Below are 19,955 nucleotides of genomic sequence, written 5' to 3'. Positions count from 1 at the left end.
ACTCACGTCTGTAGCCATGAACTGCTTTCGAAAGGCTGGTCATGGCTCACAACACTATTATTCCAGAAACCCTAGACCCATTCCAATTTGCATACCGCCAGATACACAGATGACGCAATCTCTATCTCTATTGCACTCCACACTGCCCTTTCCCACCTGTACAAAATAGAGAATGAGAATGCTATTCATTGACTACAGCTCAGCGTTCAACACCATAGTGCCCTCAAAGCTCATCAATAAGCTAAGGACCCTGGGACTAAACACCCTCCTCTGCAACTGGATCCTGGTAACAACACATCCCCCACGCTGATCCTCAACACAGGGGCCCCTCAGGGGTGCGTGCTCAGTCCTCTCCTGTACTCCCTGTTCACTCATGATTGCAAGGCCAGGCACGACTACAACACCATCATTAAGTTTGCCGATGACACAACAGTGGTAGGCCTGATCACAGACAAGACAGCCTATAGGGAGGAGATCAGAGACCTGGCCGTGTGGTTTCCAGGACAACAACCTCTCACTCAACATGATCAAGACAAAGGAGATGATTGTGGACTACAGGAAAGAGGACCGAGCACCCCCCCCCCCCCCCCCCCCCACACTCTCATCGACGAGGCTGCAGTGGAGCAGGTTGAGAGCAATTGAGATTGCATCATCTATGGATCTGTTGGGGTGGTATACACATTGGAGTGGGTCTAGGGGGGATGGGATGGTGGAGTTAATGTATGCCATAACCAGCCTCTCAAAGCACTTCATGATTACAGAAGTGAGTGCTACAGGGTGGTAGTCATTGTGTTTATTTGTTCTGTGCAGAGTATGGAGGCCTGGGTCTGGACTTCAGCTACAGTATAGCCGTGTCAGAGGAGCTGGGTAACATCCGCTGTGGAGGCATCCCCATGGCCATCGGAGTCCAGACTGATATGGCCACACCTGCCCTGGCCAGGTAATGTATATGCACCCATCTGGCCCATAGACATGTTATTTTCATTATGAGCCAATCAAGCAAGTCATTTCATTTTTATTTTGTATAATATTTTAATAGAGGAAAGTAAAAACATACAATCAATTGCACAATCACATAGCTTTTTCCCTTTGGAACCCCCCCCCCCCCCCCCCCCCTTTGTCTCCCACCCCCACCCTTCCCAATGTAATTTAATTTCTAAACTGCATAAATTAGTCTCTGATTCCCCCCCCCCCACACACACACACACACAAGAAACATTTGTAAAGTCAAGCTTTTGTGAAGACTTGGAGACAACCCACTCTTCTGACATCTCCGCTTCAATATGCACACCAACAAACCAAAACTAGGACTTAGTGGCTTCTACAAGTAATATTTGACAGATGTTTAAATACTTCAGAATATATTGTGTTGATGATGAGTCAAGCAGCTGTATGTATGCTATTCATTATACATAGCAAAATAAGTGCAAGGTTTTGGCAACTAAGCCCTTTTTCTACTTGCCCAGGGTCAGATGAACTTATGGATTCCATTGTTATGTTTCTATGTGCAGTTTGAAAGAAGCTAACTAGCGTTAGCTCAATGACTGGAGGTCTAACAGAGCAGTTACTTGATCAGCTCTTTAACCACATTGTCTCTGTGTGTTGTGACACTGTGCTAAATGGCATATACTGTAGGTTTGGCTCTACAGAGCTGAAGAAGGAGTTTCTGCTGCCCTCCATAATGGGAGACAAAGTGGCCTGTCTGGGAGTGAGTGAAGTCTGAGCCGGCTCAGATGTTGCTAGTACGTTGCCTTCATTTAGTATCCCACCAGTATTTTATTATAGCCTAACTTCTTCTCATCCCTAAAGCAGATTCTCAGTAAACACTCAACCAATCTGGGACGGAAAAGGATGCTCAATCTATTTCTAATGCGGGAGGACATCAGAGCACCAGCATGATTAAAACACTCTTAATGGCAAATGATAGCATGAAAATAACAAATGTATATATATATATATTTTCTCCCTTGTTTCATCTTGTTCAAAGAAGGAAGAACTTCAAGGCATGCTTATCTGTGCACCTATACTGATTTGGAGAATAAAGAATGATTTCTGTTCTGTTTAGAGTAATATCACTCCAGGCTCTAATCGGGCACCAATCAATTGTTAATCTATACTAGGGTTCCCCAACTGGCGGGCACGCGTGTGATTTCATTTGTCCCCCCAAGTTTACTGAGCATGAAAAATATATATATATATTTTTTTTTATTGTTGGACATAAAAGAAAGACCAGCAATTTGGTTCCAAGTGCAATTAATTTTGGAAATCTGTTCCAAAGTATTCCCACGCAAAATAGAGAGAGACTTTTAGTATTGTAGTGTATGTGTACACCTGCTCGTCAAACATCTCATTCCAAAATCACGGGCATTAATATGGAGTTGGTCCCCCCTTTGCTGCTGTAACAGCCTCCACTCTTCTGGGAAGGCTTTCCACTAGATGTTGGAACATTGCTGCGGGGACTTGCTTCCATTCAGCTGCAAGAGCATTAGTGAGGTCGGGCACTGATGTTGGGCACTGATGTTGGACGATTAGGCCTGACTCGCGGTCGGCGTTCCAATTCATCCCATGGGTGTTGAGGTCAGGGCTCTGTTCAGGCCCGTCAAGTTCTTCAACTACGATCTCAACAAACCATTTCTATATGGACCTCGCTTTGTGCATGGGGGCATTGTCATGCTGAAACAGGAAAGCGCCTTCCCCAAACTGTTGCCACAAAGTTGGAAGCACAGAATCCTCTAGAATGTCATTGTATGCTATAGAGTTAACATTTCCCTTCACTGGAATTAAGGGGCCTAGCCTGAACCATGAAAAACAGCCTCAGATCATTATTCCTCCTCCACCAAACTTTACAGCTGGCACTATGCATTGGGGCAGGTAGCCTGGCAATCTGTCAAACCCAGATTTGTCTGTCGGACTGCCAAATAGGGGAAGCGTGATTCATCCCTCCAGAGAACACGTTTCCACTGCTCCAGAGTCCAATGGCGACGAGCTTTACACCGCTCCAGCCGACGCTTGGCATTGCGCATGGTGATCTTAGGCTTGTGTGCGGCTGCTCGACCATGGAAACCCATTTAATGAAGCTCCTGACGAACAGTTCTTATGCTGACATTGCCTCCAGAGGCAGTTTGGAACTCAGTAGTAAGTTTTGCAACAGCAGTTAAAGTTGTCAGGGGAAGCTCTAGCAGGGCAGAAATTTGACAAACTGACTTGTTGGAAAGGTGGCATCCTATGACGATGCCACGTTACAAATCACTGAGCTCTTCAGTAAGGCCATTCTACTGCCAATGTTTGTCTATGGAGATTGCATGGCGGTGTGCTTGACTTTATACACCTGTCAGCAACAGGTGTGGCTGAAGTAGCCGAATCCACTCATTTGAAGGGGTGTCCACATACTTTTGTGCATATATAGTGTATATGTGATCATATACAAATGTAAGCAGGGTTTGAAATGTTTTAGTCAAATATTAAATATGTTTGGGCTTCTTGCTGTCAATTTGCAGTCTACAAAATATTTGTAATTTTGTTCTGGCACGCTGACCATCCGCTCAAGAAGAAATCTTCCCGCAGTTGAATCTATATTGAACAAAAATATAAATGCTACATACAACAATTTCAACCATTTTACTGAGTTACAGTTCATATGAGGAAATCAGTCAATTGAAATACATTCATTAGGCCCTAATCTATGGATTTCACATGACTGAGCAAGTGCACAGCCATGGGTGTGTCTGGGAGGGCATAGGCCCACCCACTGGAGAGCCAGGCCCAGCCAATCAGAATGCGTTTTTCCCCACAAAAGGGCTTTATTACAGACAGACAGAAATACTTCTCAGTTTCATCAGCTGTCCGAGTGGCTGGTCTCAGATGATCCTGCAGGTGAAGAATCCGATGTGGAGGTCCTGGGCTGGCATGGTTACACGTGGTCTGCGGTTGTGAGGCCAGTTGGACGTACTGCCAAATTCTCTAAAACGATGTTGGAGGCAGCTTATGGTAGAGAAATTAACATTCAATTCTCTGGCAACAACTCTGGTGGACAATCCTGCAGTCCAGCTAATTGCGTGTTCCCTCAAAATGTAGACATCTGTGGCATTGTGTTGTGTGACAAAACTGTTAATTTCAGTGTGTCCTTTTATTGTACCCAGCACAAGGTACACCTGTGTAATGATCATGCTGTTTAATCAGCTTCTTGATATGCCACACTGGGCAGGTGGATGGATTATCTTGGCAAAGGAGAAATGCTCACTAAGAGGGATGTAAACAAACTTGTGCACAACATTTGAGATAAATACGCTTTTTGTGCATATGGAACATTTCTGGATATTTTTTATACTATAGATCTGTCCTCATGGAAATTGTATCTCTTAACTACAGCAGTGTTCCCCATAGTGTGATTCCATTTGGGCTGTTTGTTAAGACAGGAGTGGACCACAGTTGTTTGGAAAAGGTTGTTCTATAGAAAAAGTCATATATTTTTTCTCTCTCAGCCATCAAGACGAACGCGGTGCGTGAAGGGGATGAGTATGTGGTGAACGGTGGTAAGATGTGGACCACTAACGGCACCCAGGCTGACTGGATGTGTCTCCTGGCCAACACCAGTGACGGTCCGTCTCACAAGAACAAGTCCCTCATCTGTCTGCCTATGAACTCTCCTGGTGAGACACAATTATATATACTTAGTCTACAAAAACTCTCCAATCGTCAATACCTTCATCTCCAGTTATTGACCTTATGTTCTGAAATTGAAAGCGGGCTATTTGTTGAGGGACAAATCCTAATTTGAGATTCTGTTAGAATTTGTGCTAAGCTCCCATTTTAAGGTTAAGTGCCTTGCTCAAGGGCAAATCGACTTTTCACCTAGTTGGCTCTGGGATTCGACCAAAGCGACCTTTCTGTTACTGGCCGAATGCTCTTAACCGCTAGGCTACCTGCTGCTCTCCATCTCACATCGATACATGCATTAAGCCGATCTCAAGTTGGGATCTATCAAGTATAGATGATTACATTTATATTCACATTTTAGTAATACCTCTGATTACTCACAACATTTTCAGTGTTCTGTGCAGAAGCCAATGTCCAAGATCAAGGGATTATTATAATCTCCAGACAGTGTTATAATTTGTTAAGACTCCATTAGGGAGCTACCGGATGGCCTCTGGTATCCCAGCTAAGACACACATGATGACGCCTCTCTTTGCTTTCCCTCACAGGGGTTCACATCGCCCGCAAGATCGACAAGATGGGGATGAGGTCTTCTGACACAGCAGAGGTCTTCTTTGATGACGTGCGCGTGCCTTGCAAGAACCTCATTGGTCAGGAGGGGATGGGCTTCACTTATCAAATGCTTCAATTCCAGGAAGAGAGACTTTGGGCGTGTGGCAACAGTAAGCACACCTCTCCTATTCCGTCCTGTTCCCTTCCTCTCTCCCTCGCCCAAAGAATTTCTGTAGCCCAAAGACTACACCCTGACCATAGTTTTCTCTGTATGTTTCTATGTTTTGTTTGGTCAGGGTGTGATCTGAGTGGGCATTCTATGTTGTGTGTCTAGTTTGTCTGTTTCTATGTTTTGTTTGGTCAGGGTGTGATCTGAGTGGGCATTCTATGTTGGATGTCTAGTTTGTCTGTTTCTGTGTTTGGCCTGATATGGTTCTCAATCAGAGGCAGGTGTTAGGTCATTGTCTCTGATTGGGAACCATATTTAGGTAGCCTGTTGGGATTTGTGGGTGATTGTTCCTGTCTCTGTGTTTGCACCAGATAGCGCTGTTTTGGGTTTGCACGGTTCTTGTTTTGTTAGTTTGTTCATGTGTAGAGTCTTTATTAAAGAACCATGAATAGAAACCACGCTGTGTATTGGTCCGCCTCTCCATCAACTCAAGAAAACCGTTACAGTTGTTGTATTTTATTAGGATCCCCATTAGCTGTTGCGAAAGCAGCAGCTACTCTTCCTGGGGTCGTCACACAAACACACACACAGATACACATACCCACACTGATGAATCACTATATGACTCCATCAACTTGTATCATCCACCCACTTCCAAGTTAAACTAGTGATACCCTTTGAGGGGCAAAAAAAAAGGACATAAACTTCCCCACACAGTAAATAGTTCACAGCCCCTGCCCATTCCACCCTCTGTAACACAAACGACAAACAGCATCTATATAGAGCCATTTCTCTGCCACGGCATGAAAAGTTGCACGTGCAGTTCGGAATCAGAAAGCTCATTGTTAATGTAGCAGTGGATACGATCACACACAACTTCAAATGCAGCTCATGCAAGTAAACAAACACATATTCAGATGGTCATCTCAGATGTTATCATAGATTGATTACCTAGCAAGCCAGCCAGCCAAGGTAAAATATCACAAATAGAGCTAGATAAAGCCAGAAGAATAATATACTTGTTAAACATAAGTATAGCCATCAGTCTTGCATGTTTTCATGGTCATCACTCACTCACTGTTGAGTTTGTGAAGGTCCAGACTTTAGCGTTAGCTATCCTGCTACTACAGAGCTTGTTGGTATGGGGTTGCGCAGTTACACATAACTCGAACTTGATGTTTGCTTGTAAAAAAAATAATTCTCTATACTACCGTTTATTTCCCCTTCAGTTCTAACCACGATGGACAACATCATCCAGGAGACCATTCAGTACACCAGACAGAGGAAGATCTTCAAGATGCCTGTTCTCTACCACCAGTCAGTCCACTTCAGACTGGCTGAGCTGGAGACAGAGATCGAGCTGCTGCGTTCCCTCCTCCATCGCTCCACAGGTGGGTCTACTCAAGATAAGATCATGTCTGCATCCCAAATGTCACTCCATTCCCTATGTGGTGCATTACTTTTCACCAGGGCCCCAAGAGCAATGGTCAATGTAGTGCACTACATAGGGACTATGGTGCTATTTGGTACTAACACCTGTACTGATTTCTATGGGGAAATGTTGTTTGCAGCTTGGCCTTGTGGATACATTAAAGACATCAAACATAAACACTGGAAATAAAACAGATAGCAACCAGATATGTGTTAGGGAAGCTACACTGAAAATACAGTTTACCATGCTATCAATTACTTCACACTGGAAGAAGGAAAGCTAAACTAAAACTACCCTTAAGAAAAATATAGTTTACTTAACTTAAGGTATTTAGAATAAGTAGTTCACAACATACTTTGTGACAAATAATAATATATTTATATATATGAAATATAATCGACTACAAATTGCAAGAACAGGTCACTTTGGAGTCAGATGTTAACAGAATGTTTCAAGTGTGAATTGGGAAGGTCTGATGCCAGAAAAAGAAAGGACATTTTTGCCTACTGTTCCCATATTTTCTATTATTTTGGCAGAAACAGTAGTGTGTAATTCCAGTAGTTAGCTGCAACGCTGCATGGCAAAAAAAGTAACTAACACTAAAAACAGTACGAAGATTAGAATTTAGAACCACCACCAAGCTACTGCAAAATGTAGTTAAGTTACTAGTTGAACTACATGTAGTTCACTACTCTCCAACACTGCCAGAGAAATACAATCAGTTAAGTGCAGCCTATGTATGATTCATAATAATAAGCTGTAAACTTTCAAATCTAGGCCAGTATCACAACACATCATCTAATAATGGTCATTGTCAGGAGACTGGACACATCTGGCTGTTGGCCGGGTTCCATGGCCTTTGAGGGGTTTTAACTAATGCTCAACCACTTTACCAGACAGTAGCTTCAATGCACTAGTGCATCTGTTAATTGCTTCATTAGATAGGGACAAGAGGCATCTGTTTGGCACAAATAGACACTGTCCACGTCCCAATTCTCCCATTCCCTCCTCTGAACTGATCTGACATTAAAGATCAATGACAATAATATCAGTAAGTAATATCAGTTTAGGACTCTTGGCATCAACCTCTTCCCTGTCTCCCATTTCCAGCTCTGTACATCAAGGGCAACGATGTGACTAAGCTGGCGTCCATGGCTAAGCTGAAGGCAGGCCGTCTATCCAGGGAGGTGGGGGACAGCTGCCTGCAGTACTGGGGAGGGATGGGCTTCACCAGCGATGTCCTGGTCAGCAGGTTTTACAGGTGAGTGGAGAAGAAGAAACTCCTAAAAGGAGGTTCAGGTCAGCAGCTTAGTTCCTTTCAATTATGTTTATTGCAGATATGTTTTGGAGCACGCTCCTTCGTTAAAGCACTGAATAAACTCTGCGACACATTGTGAAGATTACAAGTTCTGCTTATAAACTTGTCATAAACATTACTAAATATTTAGTTTGCTATGTATATTTTATCATTCATTCATATATTTATTAATGTATAAAATATACTTAACAAAAATGTAAACGCAACATGCAACATTCTGTTTACAATGTTGACATCAGCAAACCGCTCATCCACACAACACCATACACGTGGTCTGCATTTGTGAGGCCTGTTGAACGTACTGCCAAATTCTCTAAAATGACATTGAAGGCGGCTTATGGCAGAGAAATTAACATTAAATGATATGGCAACAACTCTGGTGGACATTCCTACAGTCAGCATGCCAATTGCATGCTCCCTCAAAACGTGAGACATCTGTGGCATTGTGTTGTGACAAAACTGCACAGTTTAGTGGCCTTTTATTGTTCCCAGCACAAGGTGCAACTGTTTAATGATCATGCTGTTTAATCAGCTTCTTGATATGGCACACCTGTCAGGTGGACAGATTATCTTTGCAAAGGAGAAATGCTCACTAACAGGGATGTAAACAAATTTGTGCACAACATTTGAAAGAAATAAGCTTTTTGTGCGTATGGAACATTTCTGGGATCTTTTATTTCAGCTCATGATACACCGGACCAACACTTTACATGTTGCGTTTATAGTTTTGTTTAGTGTATTATAAGGAGATGTGCAAATAAAGTTTTAGCAAACTCAAAAGGAGTTTATTTAACCCACTGGTATATATGTTGTCCTTTCACTGATCAGATGATGCCATTCTTACAGTTGTAGTACACTAATCAACCACGGTTGATACTACTGTAGTCTAATTACAGTGACACCCAGTGGCGTGGCAAATGAAGACATTAGATGGTCTGCATCCCAAATGGCTCCTTATTAGTCCACTACTTTGGCCAGAGCCTGATGGGCCCTGGTTAAAAGTAGTAAACTATATAGGGAATAGGGTGCTATTTGAGACATATTATGATCTGGCATCTGGGGGTCAAAGGGCAGGTCTTAATGCCACTGTATGGGTCAGTTAAAAGGTCTCTGTTTCATCACATCCACAGAACCTTGCTATATACAAATACTATGTATATGCAGATGGATAGTTTAAGGAGGATATTCATGTACGGTAAGTTCATAGCCAGTTGAGTCAATACAGTTATGCAACGGTGCTGTTTTTTCACTGCAAAGAGTTGACTTTCGATACTAGTTAATTCCACAAACATTCTGGATATTCAGATTGGTAATTTTGCTCAAGAAATTAAAACCTAATTCAAGCATCTAATCAGAAACGAGTCCCTATTGTCGCACAAAATTCATGTGGGTTTCATGGTTTTTAAGAATGCGGCCGAGGTAATAGCTGTCATTGAATGAGCTGTGTTCATTTGTCGATTTTCTTTTTTGTCTTGTTTAAATACTTAAGAGACGCCAGGTTACTGTCCATTGGAGGAGGCGCTGATGAGGTCATGCTGTCGATCATCTGCAAGTACATGGACACCCTACCCAAGAAGTGATGTCACAGTGCCAGTATGGCTTTCCCTTGTGCTGCACCTCAATCCAGAACATTGTTCCCATTCCTATGCTTCTCTATAATGACTGGATAGGTGGAAGTGATACCTCTTAGTTTATGCCATATTGCTTACACCTATTCAATCCATGAAGGGGAGTTCCAGAAGGAACAGAACCATTTTCTGGTATTTAATGAACACATCAGAATTGCAGTTTAAGATTTTAATTTGTTAATCAATTTAACCGCTGTGTTGCACTTACCTTATGAGAATGCATGTACTGTACTACAGGGCCAGTCAGGAATGTTTTTCAAATAGTGCCTCCATGTTTCTTTCTGGGGAAACATGCCTAAGATTTCGTTCCATTAATTTCTTTATGACAATTGAAAACTGCGGTCCTACAGTAGTTGTGAATTTGTTTGTGTATTGTGGAGGGGATTTGTAATCAATGTCTAAGATCAAGTTTCTGTAGATAGTCTTAGGAATACAATGAATAGTATGTACTGTGGTGTAAAATAAATGAAGCGCTATATACCTAAATCTTTTGTGACTTCCTGAAAAACAATTGTTGAGAAAAGAATCAAACTCTCTGGAGCGTCAAATCCAAAACATCCATGTTTATTTACATATAAAACATTTTACATCAGTTAACGGGAGAACAGTGTGCAGTGGAGATGAACAGTCTCTGTAGATGGGACAGGAAATGTTTGAAGTGAGCACACACCCTAATTTATTCCTCAAAACAAAAACAAGATGTTTGTTTATAGTGGAACTCAATTGTTGGACACTATTGATCAAATGTTAAATCAGTCTCACATTGGATCAAGCAACCTCTGACAGTGAACCCAATTCCAATCTTTTTTCACTAATCAGCTCTGAAAAATGTGATTGGGGGGAAAAAGATCAGAATTGGGCTGCCTGTGTAACACATGTTACTGCTTAGCCTTGCCAGATTTGTTGATGCAATAGATCACTCATCCTGTACATCAACTTATATGAATCAAACAAACCTTTCCATACATATTTGTCCATTGTAGAAGTGCTCAGAAAGTGACTTTGGACCTGAGTGCCAAAACATTCAAGCGCTAACAGTGCTAAAAGTTATATTCTGCATAACATGAAACAGCCATGTCTTCATCACTGGAAAATATAAATGATTGAGAAACAGCGTTGTCAAACAATTTTTTACATTTCCTGAAAAAAAACCGTTAGGGTCAGGGCTGGTCAGGGAGGCCATGGTTCCGCTGGACATGGTAACGCAGGGGGATCATAGGGAGCGGTTCAGTTTCTTTCTTATCGATTCACCTGCGTTTCCAGTGGTGTTGGGGATTCCCTGGCTGGCTATTCACAATCCCCTCATTTCCTGGAGACACAGGGCTCTTCAGGGGTGGTCAGAGTAGTGTTCAGGTAGGTGTATAGGAGTTTCCATCGGTGCCACGTCGGTGGAGAGTCCAGACCAGGTTTCCACTGTGCGCATTCCCTCAGAATATGCCAATTTGGCTATCGCTTTATGTAAAAAAAAAGGCGACCAAATTACCACCCCATCGATGGGGGGATTGCGTGATAAACCTCCAGGGGATGCTGCACTTCCCAGGAGTCACGTGTACCCATTGTCACAGGAGGAAACGTTGGCTATGGAGACATATGTCACGGAATCTCTGAGGCAGGAGTACATTCGGCCCTCCATGTCACCCGTCTCCTCGAGTTTCTTTATTGTGAAAAAAAAGGAGGGAGGACTGCATCCATGCATTAATTATCGAGGTCTCAATTCGATCACAGTGGGGTTTAGTTATCCGCTACCTCTCATCCCTACAGCGGTGGAATCATTCCATGGAACACATTTTTCACAAAACTGGACCTCAGGAGCGCGTATAATCTGGTGCGTATTCGGAATGGAGACGTCTATCAATCCTTTGTAGATGAGATTCTCAGGGATCTGCACGGGCAGGGTGTGGTGGTGTATATTGATGACATCCTGATCTATTCCGCCACATGCGCCGCGCATGTCTCCCTGGTGCGCAAGGTACTTGGGCGACTGCTGCAGCATGACCCACGTCAAGGCTGAGAAATGTGTGTTCTCCAAACGAGCCGTTTCCTTCCTGGGTTATTGCATTTCCACCTCGGGGGTGGTGATGGAGTGTGACCGCGTTAACGCCGTGCGTAATTGGCCGACTCCGACCACGGTAAAGGAGGTGCAGCGGTTTTTAGGGTTTGCCAATTACTACCAGAGGTTTATCCTGGGTTTTGGCCAAGTGACAGCTCCTATTACCTCACTGCTGAAGGGGGAGCCGGTGCGTTTACGGTGGTCGGCGGAGGCGAGCAGAGCGTTCAACCGGTTGAAGGCGCTGTTTACTGACGCGCCCGTGTTGGCGCATCCGGACCCCTCGTTAGCGTTCATAGTGGAGGTGGATGCGTCCGAGGCTGGGGTTGGAGCCATGCCAAGCTGCCAAGCTCCGCCACTGTGATTTATTTTCGAAGAAGCCGGCGGAGTGGAACTATGATGTGGGGGACCGGGAGTTGTTAGCTATGGTAAAAGCCCTGAAGGTGCGGAGACACTGGCTTGAGGGGGCTAAGCACCCTTTCCTCATCTGGAGTGACCACCCCAATCTGGAGTATTGGGGTGGGGAGACTGAATCCTCGTCAAGCTAGGTGGGCCATGTTCTTTACCAGATTCAGATTCACGATCTCTTATAGACCAGGTTCCCTCAACACTAAGGCGAAGCACTGCCCTGTCTCTATGACACTGAGGACCGGTCCATCGATCCTACTCCCATCCTTCCAGCTTCTAGGCTGGTGGCACCGGTGGTATGGGAGGTGGACGCGGACATCAAGCAGGCGTTGCGGTTGGAACCTGCGCCTTCACAGTGTCCTACCGGTGTCCTACTTGGTGTCCGTGAATTGATTCGGTGGGCTCACACACTGCCCTCTTCAGGTCATCCGGGGCTTGCGAGGACAGTGCGGGGTCTTAGGGGGAAATACTGGTGGCCCACCTTAGCCAAGGACGTGAGGCTCTATGTCTCCTCCTGTTCAGTGTGCGCTCAGAGTAAGGCTCCTAGGCACCTGCCTAGAGGGAAACTACAGCCCCTCCCGGTTCCACAACGGTCCTGGTCTCATCTGTCGGTGGACTTTATTACTGATCTTTCCCCGTCTCAGGGGAACACTACCATTCTGGTCATTGTGGATCGGTTCTCTAAGTCCTGCTGTCTCCTCCCATTGCCTGGTCTCCCTACGGCCCTACAGACTGCGGAGGCTCTATTTACCCACGTCTTCCTGCTCTACGGGGTGCCGGAGGACATCGTATCTGATCGAGGTCCCCAGTTCACATCCCGAGTTTGGAGGGAGTTTATGGAACGTCTGGGGGTCTCGGTCAGCCTGACCTCTGGTTATCACCCCGAGAGTAATGGGCAGGTGGAGAGAGTGAACCAAGAAGTGGGTACGTTTCTGCGGTCATATTGCCAGGACCGGCCAGGAGATTGGGCGAGGTACGTCCCATGGGTGGAGTTGGCCCAGAACTCACTCCGTCACTCCTCCACGAACATGTCGCCATTCCAATGCGTGCTGGGCTACCAGCCGGTTCTTGCTCCGTGGCATCAGAGTCAGACCGAAGCTCCTGCGGTGGAGGAGTGGGTGCAGAGCTCTAGGGAGACCTGGAGGGCAGTCCAGGACACTCTCAAAGCAGGCCGGTGGACGGCAGAAGAAGAGTGGGGGGGGGGGGGGTACTGTCACGAATCCCGCCAAAGATGGTGCCTCTTCCTGTTCGGGCGGCGCTTGGCGGTTGTCGTCGCCGGCCTATTAGTTGCCACCGATCCCCTTTTCTGTTTCAGTTAGTTTTGTCTGATTAGTTTCTTGTTTCTTGTTTGGGTTTTGTTTGGGGCTATTTAAACCCGGTAGGCCCGCCGGCTTTTGTGCGGGCTTGTTTTTCTGTTCATGGTGTGTGAATTATTGTGGATTCCGTTTTTCCGGACAGTTTCGTCCTGGTTGTTGGACTGGGTATTTATGCGCCCTTATGTGTGGCGTGACCGTTACTCTGTTCTTGGAATAAAGATCCACGTTTTGAACTACCCTGCTCTCTGCGCCTGACTCCTCCACCCACTACTCCTAGAAGCCTTTACAGTAATTCTGATTTTTCAGGGGGTGCTGCATCACCTTCAGCACCCCTTCTTCCCGCGGCTATTCCATACTTCTAGGGTGCTTTCTCACCGGCTTCTCGGGTTTACTGTTCATTTGAGCGATATGAAATGGAAGGGAGTTCCATGCAATAATGGCTCTATATAATACTGTACTCTTTCTTGACTTTGTTCTGGATTTGGGGACTGCGAAAAGACCTGTGGGGGCATGTCTGGTGAGGTAAGTTTGTTGGTCAGAGCTGTGTGTAAGTTAACAATGCAAACAATTTGCAATTTACAACACATGAATGTTTCTTATAAAAAGAAGAAGTGATGCAGTCAGTCTCTCCTCAACTCTTAGCCAAGAGACTGGAATGCATAGGATTTATATCAGCCCTCTGATTACAACGAAGAGCAAGACGTGCCGCTCTGTTCCCCGCAGCACTCTACCACACGACAATAATCAAGATAAGACAAGACTAGTTCATCTGACTATTAGAGACCAGGGAGATATAGTTCATCCGACTATCATAGACCAGTGAGATATAGTTCATCTGACTATCAGAGACCAGGGAGATATAGTTCATCTGACTATTAGAGACCAGGGAGATATAGTTCATCCGACTATCAGAGACCAGGGAGATTTAGTTCATCTAACTATCAGAGACCAGGGAGATATAGTTCATCCGACTATCATAGACCAGTGAGATATAGTTCATCTGACTACTAGAGACCAGTCAGATATGGTTTGTCTGGCCATTAGAGACCAGGGAGATATGGTTTGTCTCACCATTAGAGACCAGGGAGATATGGTTTGTCTGGTCATTAGAGACCAGTGAGATATAGTTTGTCTGGCCATTAAAGACCAGTGAGATATGGTTTGTCTGGCCATTAAAGACCAGTGAGATATGGTTTGTCTGGCCATTAAAGACCAGGGAGATATAGTTTGTCTGGCCATTAAAGACCAGGGAGATATGGTTTGTCTGGCCATTAGAGACCAGGGAGATATGGTTTGTCTCACCATTAGAGACCAGTGAGATATAGTTTGTCTGGCCATTAAAGACCAGTGAGATATAGTTTGTCTGGCTATTAAAGACCAGGGAGATATAGTTTGTCTGGCCAGTAGAGACCAGGGAGATATGGTTTGTCTGGCCATTAGAGACCAGGGAGATATGGTTTGTCTGACTATTATTATTTATTTATTTAACCTTTATTTAACAAGGCAAGTCAGTTAAGAACAAATTCTTATTTTCAATGACGGCCTAGGAACAGTGGGTTAACTGCCTTGTTCAGGGGCAGAATGACAGATTTTTACCTTGTCAGCTTGGGGATTTGATCTTGCAACCTTTCGGTTAGTAATCCAATGCTATAACCACTATTCTACCTGCTACCCCAATTAGAGAACAGGGAGATATAGTTCATCTGACTATTAGAGTCCAGGGAGATTTAGTTTGTTTGGCCATTAGATAGCAGGGAGATATAGTTCATCTGGCTATTAGAGTCCAGGGAGATATAGTTCATCTGACTATTAGAGTCCAGGGAGATATAGTTCATCTGGCTATTAGAGTCCAGGGTGAGTTGGTGTTTTTAAAAGGGCAATCACACCTGGATAAAGTTAGACCCAGCGTGAAACACAGAGCAAAGCTGTCCTCACTAGACCCCTCATCAGACAGCATCCTCTTAGAAAGCCAAACCCGCCCACTGGTTTCCATGTTCTAAAAGATATGAGAGTGCCACTGAGAGGCCAGTGCCCTTCACAAGCAGGGAAGAGATCTTCAGCCAGCTTAAGCCCATCATTTCCATTGTTTGAGCCAGGTAGAGAGGAAAGGGAGCCAGTCAGACACCTGTTTCATGAGGCGATGCTACATTTCAGGCTCTAGAGGTGAAAATAGAGGCACGTAATGACGGCAGGCGGTAGATAATGTCATGGGTATCACATCCCCACAGAGAGGATCCTTATGGCAATATCTGGAGAGTTCCCCAACTCAAACAACTTTTGATGTGGTTGATGTGAATAGTTAAATCGGTGCAATTTTGCGTTTGTAATGACAAATAACGGTTGATTGTGTTGAATGTACAGGTATTTGATTCTGAAATGGCACAAAGTCACAGGTCTACTCACAGCCGGGTAAGTACTGTGTCGTACATCGCATGTCACTGTCATATAAGAAATTAAACTTTCTTCCAAGAACCTTTTCAAAGAACTCTGTAGATCAAAATAATTCCATCCCATCAGGTGGAGAAGACCTTTATAGTCTACATGTTGTCTGACTTATCGTGTGTACACAATGAATCTCACATTTTGGAGAGGCAATACTGTGGGCTGCCTTCTATTTGCTGTGGACCCACTACAACTCAACTACAGAAATGGAATGTTCTCTTGCAGTAGGGTGATCAAATTAAGATCCTACATCTGTATATGCCCATAGGCTGGAGGCACTCTTCCATGATGTCAGGCCAGCATTTTGTGACCATTCCTCTGAGCTTGGCTACAGAGGCAGAATAACCTTGTGTTTGATTTACAGAGGTAATCACAGAAGGATGGTTCCACACCTCTCACCTGCATACACCTTGCTTATTGAGGGGGTTCTAAGTTCAGCTCTCAGGATGTGGAGCGCTATACAGCGGCCTCCTTCCACAAAGTCAGTATGGAATATCACGTTATTAAGATGCACTAATCCAATAGTTCCCGTGTGTTTACCTGCCAAGTCTGTCTGCTGAGAATGGCTGAACTTCCTTTCTGATATAAAGTCATTAACCTTTGGAAGCTGCCATGTGGAGTGCACAGAAGACGGTACGAGCTGAGATGGAAGTATTATTTCACTTTGTGAATGTTTTGGAAAATGCTCAGGCACGTGTGCAGCTTGACTGTATCTATAGAGGGAGAATGAATATTCTACCTACAGACTAAAGTAATATGCTTCTGCCAATCATAATACAAAAGTCTCTAAATAAGCACATATTATTTGAAATAAAAGATTAATCATCAAACTCAGTGTTCAGTGAATGCAGACCATGTAATTTAGGGGAGTTTCACTTTTTTCATAGGCATTCAGATGAAATTATAAAATTTTTTGATTATATCCTTTGAACATTCAAATCACATGAACTATTTTATGCACTAGGCTCTTAAGATACCAAGCTCTTCGAATGTGAAAGCTAAACCCTCAGTTATGTAGTGGTGGTCTAGTTTCCAGACCAATTATTGATCTGTCACTACCGTAGAGACTATGTGGAGGGCAGTGTATGCCATGCTTTAGAGGCAGACAGGCTTAGACCAGTAGGCTTTCACAAAGCCTACTGCAGAGTTATACAGTACAGTGGATCTGTGTTTCCCTAACATGGTCAAGTGACAGACGGAAGAGGTGAGACAGATAGGCAGGGAGGGTCAGCCAGGCCAGCCCAGCCATGGACCAGACCAGAGAGTTCAACTCAAGGGTGAGAGAGAGACTCCACTCATTTCAATCCAACACTGGATGATGGACTCTGGGGAAAGTGTGATGCCATGTATTGGTACGGAAACAGCCAGAGCACTCAGTCACAAGATGTTAGGTTTAGCCTGCGTCCCAAATGGCCACCAATCTCCTTTGTAGTGCTCTAGTTTGACAAGGGCCCAAATGGCTCTGTAGTGCACTATATACAGTAGGAAATAGGGTGGCATTTTTTATTTAACCTTTATTTAACTAGACAAGTCAGTTAAGAACAATTTCTTATTTACAATGACTGCCAAACCCTAACCCGGATGAGGCTGGGCCAGTTGTGCGCCGCCCTACGCATGATGAAGGGATGAAAGGAAGAAGAGTCCACTGGGCAAAAACTGGTTGAATCAATATTTACATGTCATTTCAACGCAAATGCAATGTGATAACGTTGACTCAATGTGGGCGTCATCAACATAAGAGCATTTAGTCTTTTTTACTCACCTAACTTTAGACCTAAATCCAATAACATAGTGAATTGTTTTGTTGATTTCACATTGAATTCACATTAGTTGAAAACTGAACCAAATGTAAATCAAACCTAGATGTTGATCTGTGCCCAGTGGGAGGGGTGCTGCTGCTTACTCAACCCAGAAGTAAATGTGGGTGGAAGTCTGTAAAACGTTGCCTTGGATCCCCACCCAGTGGCTGTTTATGCTCCAGGTCCTGCTGCCAAGCTGTGAGGTCATGCTGAAGAAAGGTCCTTACAGACGGATTACCGGATCCACCCACAGATAGAGGGGTTAGAAGGAATAGACTGGTAAATCCCACACGCCCACTCGGTTTATTATGGATACTAGAAACACAGTCTACATGGAGCCTGGGTGGTTATCCTGTGATGCAGCTTTCCACTTTTTATTGTTTTATATTTTTTATAAATAAACAAGATACATACACACAGACATAAACAGCCTAACATCAACATGACCTTCCTGTCCCTACTCCATCCTCTCCCCTCCAGAGGTAGGCAGGCCTATAGCATAAAGCCCTCAAAATCAACTCTGAACCTCCAAGCCAGTTCCACTGCATTTTTTCATTGATCCCCTTTAATCAGGACTGATTTACACCTGGGACACCATGTGGGTGCAATTAATTGTCAGATAGAACAGAAACACAGCAGGCTCTGGACCTCGTAGGTTAAGAGTTGAATACCTCTGGCCTGAAGTCTATTAAATCGGGGGGCTAGGGTCAGTTTGTTATATCTGGAGTATTTCTCCTGTCTTATCCGGTGTCCTGTGTGAATTTAAGTATGCTCTCTCTAATTCTTTCTTTCTTTCTCTCTCTCTCTCTCTCTCGGAGGAGGACCTGAGCCCTAGGACCATGCCTCAGGACTACCTGGCCTGATGACTCCTTGCTATATCCCCAGTCCACCTGGCCGTGCTGCAGCTCCAGTTTCAACTGTTCTGCCTGCGGCTATGGAACCCTGACCTGTTTACCGGACGTGCTGCCTGTCCCAGACCTGCTGTTTTCAACTCTCTAGAGACAGCAGGAGCGGTAGAGATACTCTGAATGATCAGCTATGAAAAGCCAACTGACATTTACTCCTGAGGTGCTGACCTGTTGCACCCTCGACAACCACTGTGATTATTATTATTTGACCCTGCTGGTCATCTATGAACATTTGAACATCTTGGCCATGTTCTGTTATAATCTCCACCCGGGACAGCCAGAAGAGGACTGGCCACCCCTCATAGCCTGGTTCCTCTCTAGGTTTCTTCCTAGGTTTTGGCCTTTCTAGGGAGTTTTTCCTAGCCAAAAGTTGTGCACTATATACGGAATAGGGTTCCATTTGGAATGTCCATCCTATTTCTTTTTCCCGAGGGCAGCTGTAAGGGGTGTAATGCTGCCACCAGGAGGCGCCTAAAAATTCTGTTACTCCAAGTTCTCCTCAAACTTTGGTTACTGCTCTGTGTCATCTTTGAGCTTCCAGCACTTTCAATTGTATTATTAAACGAATACATGATTATTTGGTATACTACATGCAATTGCTTTTATGAAAAAATACTTTTCTTACTAGCACTGACTGCTGTTAAGTACTTTGAGGATAAATGTACTTGATACCATTGTGAAATGTTGTTGTCCCACCTAGCTATCTTAAGATGAACGCACTAATAAGAGCATCTGCTAAATTACTCAAATGTAAAAGTGTAAAATTCTATAGACTTCCAACCAATATTATGGTGACTGAATATTGCCTTAGAACAACAGGCTTATGCAGCATATGAGGTAAAGGGTCTGATAACTCATGAAATGGACTGATTAGCACATGGGATCCATGGTTCTCTATATAAAAGTAATTTAAATAAAACAGAATTACCAGTAAATTGCCTAACCCATTGTTCTGCCACTAATACAGTGGCCTGACTAGAAACTCATCGCACAGCTCGAGCACTCCTCTGAGTTCGAACTCAAGAGGTTTTTTTGTAATAGAAAATAAATCACTAAGTCTATTACAGAAGGAACATTTTCACGGCATTTGCTGGTGGTTTTATCTCATGACAAAGTGACAAAAAACAGGGATACATTTTTTTACGTGATTAAATTTAGGAACCGTCTTTTCTGAAATGCGTCTTTTTTTGTTGTTGACAAAAGCGAGGAGTGGAAACTTCAAAGTAACAATTTACATACAACTATGGGAACATTTTCTTTCCCTCTAAATCCTTCTTAAT

The 19,955-nt window shown here is 44.1% G+C and overlaps 1 pseudogene; it reads left to right on the top strand.

Annotated features, from left to right (window-relative positions):
* Window positions 1-9,845, top strand: part of LOC139373789 (probable acyl-CoA dehydrogenase 6) — a 37,366-nt pseudogene extending 27,521 nt beyond the window's left edge.
* Window positions 9,846-19,955: the final 10,110 nt, after the last annotated feature.

The sequence above is a fragment of the Oncorhynchus clarkii genome, chromosome 18 (assembly GCF_045791955.1).
Source record: "Oncorhynchus clarkii lewisi isolate Uvic-CL-2024 chromosome 18, UVic_Ocla_1.0, whole genome shotgun sequence".
NCBI lineage: Eukaryota > Metazoa > Chordata > Actinopteri > Salmoniformes > Salmonidae > Oncorhynchus > Oncorhynchus clarkii.
Note: the sequence above shows the minus strand (reverse complement) of the source record. Positions and strands in the feature narration are given on the sequence as shown.